Source organism: Lichenostomus cassidix, chromosome 2 (genome assembly GCF_008360975.1).
Source record: "Lichenostomus cassidix isolate B80296 chromosome 2, HeHo_3.0, whole genome shotgun sequence".
Taxonomy (NCBI): domain Eukaryota; kingdom Metazoa; phylum Chordata; class Aves; order Passeriformes; family Meliphagidae; genus Lichenostomus; species Lichenostomus cassidix.
This window is the reverse complement of record NC_139482.1, coordinates 42,630,163-42,636,162: the sequence shown is the minus strand read 5'-3', so window position 1 is coordinate 42,636,162 and position 6,000 is coordinate 42,630,163.

Genomic DNA, 6,000 nt, shown 5'->3' with positions numbered 1-6,000 from the left:
AGACTGGACCCATTTACTGAATATATTGCCTGTTTTCAAAACCATTGGCTATTCATCAGTAGTTTGCTCCTTTTCAGAAAAGCAAAAAGTATTTTAAGTCCTATAATATCTCTTCTGATAGAAATTCAAACAAAAAGAAGTGCAAATAACTTTGTGGTAGAAAGTTGTGCCTTGTGCTTGAGAGTTTATTAAAGACATTTCTCACAGGGACAGTTTCATGAAATAGCCATACTATTGTTCTTAAATCCAAACCCTGACCAATAAAAGATAACTAAGTGTTACTGATATCCAAAGTCACCCGTTTCTCCTTTCTTTCCAGGAACCCCAAGAGATCTCTTAGAGACAAAATATGGTATATTATTCCATTTTTACCACTCAGTAACTTTGAGGTCAAGAAGGCAAAAGAAAGAAAATAATGTATCTCTTCTCCTCTAATTCCATCACTCCTATCTTTCTCATTGTTCCTGAAATAATGAAAATGTACATGAATTTTTTTACATAAACAAACTACTGACCAATCAGGAAAAAATAAAAAAAAAGGAAGAAAAAACCCTAAACACAGGAATTAATGCTTGCACTTAGATTTCCCATGTGTTTCCTAGGCAAAACCACAAACTGGGCACTCTAGCAGATATCTGCATCCAGCTTACAAAAAAGCAACATTGACTTAACACTCACTGACATCTCAGCAAAACTCTCAAAATCTTCAATTGCTGCAAGAGAGAACCTGAAAGAATACTGCATTCACCTATTCAGATTGTCTGGAGTAATAAACAACAACAAAATACACAAGTTTTCCCAACAAATCCTCACACCTATGAAAAGAAAAATTATGGCAAAAGTTAGAAAAATATGTAGTAAAAACACTGATGAATTATTCTAAATCACACTTAAGTAGTGTTTTCAGAATTTTTGTTTAATCTTCAAACCTCTTTTACCTGGATATCCTATGTTACCTTGTCTTCCTTTTGGTCCTGGTGGTTCTCCCTGAGCATCCTCTCTGAGGGAAGTGAAAAGAATGGTCACAGTCAGAAAGCTGAAGACCATGCATGTGTACCAGGAAGAGCCAGCTCTGTTGAAGTCCAGATGCATCCTGCTTCTCTTTTTCCAATTTAAAGGAAAGTGGAAAACACTTAACTAGTTGCCTATTAATCAAATTGTAACTATTAAAAAAAAAAGTGTTTTGAACAGTTATTAACCCTTAATAAATGGGTATGTGATTTCAGGAATGTTGGGTATCTTATGTTGATATACCACTATTTTCCATAAAAAGTTTTCATCTTTTTTTTTTTTTAAGTGATATACAGTGAAAATCTTTTTACAAAATATTGAATGGTGATTTTAGTTCCACTGATTTTAGTGGGAGCAACACTGCACTCTGAGGTTTGATTTATGTGAACTTGTTTTAGTTGAGAAGAATTCATTCCTATGAGTCCTCTGATGACATAACACTTGCTGCAACAATACATTTATTTTGCAGGATTATTAGCATACTATTTGCTAAATATATGTGTATAAAAACACATATATGTGTATTCAAGCAATTAGGAAACAATTGTCAGTGCAAATTATTGTAATGCAATATTTCTGGACATAAAGCCACTAGCTCTTTTAAAACCTCATCAAGGCTACATCCAAGCACTTAATTTTCTCATGAGCTCAGTCTCTGCTGATCTAAGGACTCTGGAAGAGTCTACTTCACTCCATTACAGATACTGGGGGTAATTTAGGCACAGCTGAGATAGGGAAGCAGGACCAGAACAGGGATAAGATAACTGTAACATGGTCTTCCATTACTAGAATATCTTTTTTTTTTTTTTTTTTGCCAGTGCTGGCAGTTCTAAAACTTCAATTTTAGTAATTATGGAGTTGGCTCTTGATGGCCCTCCAGACATGCCCTTTCTTGGGGCTGTGGCTGCTAGTACTGCCTTGCCTTGGGAGTTCTGTGACAACTCAGAAATTTCTTGTCACAGAAAGTGTAAAGATAAGACAATCTCAGAAAACTAATTAAAGAAGAGAAACTATGGTATTTCCCCCTTAGATCCTGCAAGAGAACACTTGATGTTTTCCTTCACATCTGTGTTACAGTAAACCCTTGACCTCCCTTGCTGTAGATTGCAGTTAATTGATTTTTCCTGTTCTTTTTTTCTCAGCTATTTCCACAGGTTAACAATAAATATCTGGAAAGGTGTAATACACAGCTTTGTCCTAACAAATGTTTTAATTTGAAGAACATATCAGGCAGTCCCTGGTTTTCACAATCAAATATCATATTTCTCAAATGAAACTGATATGATCTTCCATTAGAAATACTTGAGAGTAAACAATAAGATTTTTATTTTTCTTATTTATTTACTTGTTTTTTTCAATAAGTGGGAATGGGATTCGGAAGTAAACAGATTTTCCTTAATGTCTTAAAAACTGCTGACAGCTGTCCCTGGAACATGAAACACGCACTCATCCAGAAAGAAAGCAATCTGGGCAGAAATGGGTCATACAAAATGCTTCACTACACTACGTGACTCCAGGAGACAGTGGATGTACATGGCAAAGGTGACTATTTCCAGAAGGTGCATTCAGGTTTGATGTGAGTTGGACTCATGCCAGCTGCCTCCAAAAGAATTTGTATCTTTTTTCTTTGCTTCACATGAGAGACACAGCGATGCACACCTGCTAACAGGCTGTCCTGCAGAATTGTTGGAGAAGAGCACTGCTATGCAAAAAAACTTGCCCCAGAGGTTCAGAGACTGGACACTTCTCCCTTCTTTCATCTCATGAGAAGGAGCAGGTCCCAAGAGCAGAAGATGCACCATGTAGGAAAGAGCACAAAAATAGTGTGGGAAGGTAAAACAGTTAGGAAACATTGACCTTGACAAAACAAAGGTGATATTCATGAGCAGAAGGCGTCACCTAGATGAACTTGTGTCTGCAGAGAAACCTCCTTTGACTAAAGATCCCAGAGTGGTGTTACTCTGTCAAATCAGTTTCTCAGCTCATTAAAATTTTTGGATTTGTCATTGATGGACACCCTGACACAACATTAAAACCACCTTCAGTGCTTGGACAGTGCCTTCACCCACCAGGCCTGACAGAGATCTGGACTATGACTATCCAAGTATGAAATTATCAGCCTTTACAAAACTCTGTCAAAGACTGCTACCAGATTTCCACAGTAACTCAAGCTTTGCTCAGAGATTAGGCCTGGTCAAAGGGAAGAGGTGAGACAAGCAAGAATGGCTGATAAGAAATATAACATAATCCATCTACAGAATGGCAGTTTTATGTAGGGCTATAAAAAGGACACAGAGAATCTGTGTCTAGAAATAGACCAAAAATATTCTGTCTAGAAATAGACCAAAAATTTGAACATCTAGAAATTTTGTCCCTTGGAGAGAGGAGTCCATATTGGCAAGACTGGTGACTCTGTAGGGGTCCCATGCTGGAGCAGACTCTTCCCAAAGGACTGCAATCTGTGGGAGGGACCCAATTCTGGAGCAGGAAAGAGTATGCGGAGTGGCTTTGGTGGGCAACTGGCATCCAGCCACAGTCAACCCACCACCTGGCGGGGTGTAGAATGTGCTGGTGCTTGTCGGCTGGGGCAAAGTTAATTTTCTTCACAGTAGCTGGTATGGAGGTCTGTTTTGGGTTTATGATGAAAACAGTGTTGATAATTTAGGGATGTATTCATTATTGCAGAGTAGTGGTTGCACAGAGACAAGGCCTTTTCTGTTTCTAACCCCACACTGCCATCAAAAAGACTGGATAAGCTGGGAGGAGACACGGCTGTGACAGCTGACACCCACTGACCTAAGGCATATTTCATGCCACATGGTGTCATGTTCAGCATATAAGCTGGAGGAAGAACAAAGCAGGAGATGTTCAGAGTGGTGTTTAATCTTCCCAAGTAACAGTTACACATGTGGTAGCTCTGCTTTACTGGGCATGGCTGCCTGCCCATGGGAAACAGTGAATGAATTCTTTGTTTTGCTTTCCTTGCATGCATGGCTTTTGCTTTGCATATTAAACTGGTTTTGCCTCAACCCTTGATTTTTTTCCCTCGTACTTTTCTGACTCTCTTCCCCAGCTATGTGGGACTTAGTTGTCTACTGGGTTCAAAACACAACAGTCCTTTCTAGCTGCTGGGACCAGCAAAGAATGGGTTTGCCTTTGCCCGAGGTAGGAATAACCCACACAGTTTTCCTTAACATATTTTTAGTATTCACTACAGGAATTTTACCCTCTTCTAATGTAAAATTTGTAAAATTTACATTATGTAAAATGTACATTTTACAAAATTTACAAATGTAAAATGTAAGATTTTGATTGGTCAGGGCCAGTCCAACTGGTAGATTCCTCAGTGTTCACCAACCAAGTGTCCTTCATAAAATGCTAAACGCCGATGTTTGAAGGTTCCACCACCCATTGTTCTCAGTGTAGTCTTCAACAGTCCATTACATTGTTCAATCTTTCCAGAGAATCTATGAGGTGGTTTTGGAAATGAGTTTCAGTGATTCAATTCTTTCTGGAATGCTGTCTCACACTAAGATTTGCTTTTCAAGGCCCAGGATAGTGTTCTGGGCAGTGGCACAGAGCAGAGGACATGTTTTCAGCCATCTGGTGGTTGCTTCTACTGTTGTAAGCACACGGCTCTTGCTGTCACGGGTTTGGGGGAGTGTGACATAGTCAATCTGCCATGGCTCCCTATACTTATATTTCAGTCATTGTCCTTCATACCAAAGGTATTTTAACAGCCTGGCTTCCTCAATTGCTTAATTAAAATTTTACATCCATGGATAACTTGTGCAATAGTGTCTATGGCGAAGTCCACACCTCAGTCACAAGCCCACCTATCTGTTACATCTCTTCCTTGATGACATGAGGTGTCATGGGCCCACTGAGATAGAAATAATTCATGCTTACATCGCCAATCTAAGTCCACCTGAGCCACTTCAGTCTTGGCAGCTGCTGGTTATTCTGGTGTTCTTCAGTGGCCTGAGATTCTTGGGTACATGAGCATCTACATGACATATCTGTACAACCAGATTCTCCACTCAGGCAGCAATATCTTGCCACAATGCAGCAGCCCAGATGGGCTTAGCCCTGTGGTGACAGGGGTCTGCTTCCATTGCTGCAGCCAGGCCCACAGGGCATTTCCCAGCATCCAGAAATCAGTACAAAATATTGAACATTTTTCTTATTCAACCGTATCTAGAGCCAGCTAGATGGCTTTGACCTCTGCAAATTGACTCAATTCACCTTCTCCTTCAGAAGTTTCTGTGATTTGTAGTTGGGGGCTGCATACAGTGGCTTTCCATACCTGATGCCTTCCCACAGGATGGCAGGATCCATCAGTAAACAAGGCAAATTTCTTCTGGCATTTGGCCAATTTATTATATAGTGGGGCCTTTTCCGCATGTGTTACCTCCTCCTCAGGTGACATTACAAAATCTTTGCTTTCCGGCCAGTCCATGATCACTTCCAAGATTCCTGGATGACTGAGGTTTCTTATTTGAACTCATTATGTGATCAGTGTGACCCACTTACTCCATGTCACACCAGTTGCATGATGTGCAGAGGAAAGCCTCCCTTAGAACATCCAATCCAAGATGGGTAACCAGGATGCCAGGAGGAACACCTAAAAATCTGAGTCTCCTGTGCAGGTCCCTTCACTCCACTTAGTTTTATGGCAAAACTGGCTTTTAAAAGGATTTGGACTATTTTCTTCCCTTTCTCAAAAACCTTTTCTGTTGTATTGCCCCACACTATGATGTCATCAATGTACTGCAGGTGTTCAGCAGTACTTCACCCTGTTCCAGTGCATTCTGGATCAGTCCATGGCAGTAGAGCTTTGTTTCCACCCCTGAGGCAGTTGATTTCATTCCTCCAAGTGAAATCAAAGTGTGGTCTGCACTCCACAGCCAAAGGGATTGAGAAAGATGCATGAGTAGCATCATTTGTGGCACAGCACTTGGCTGCCTTTGACTGCAGCTCGTATGGAAG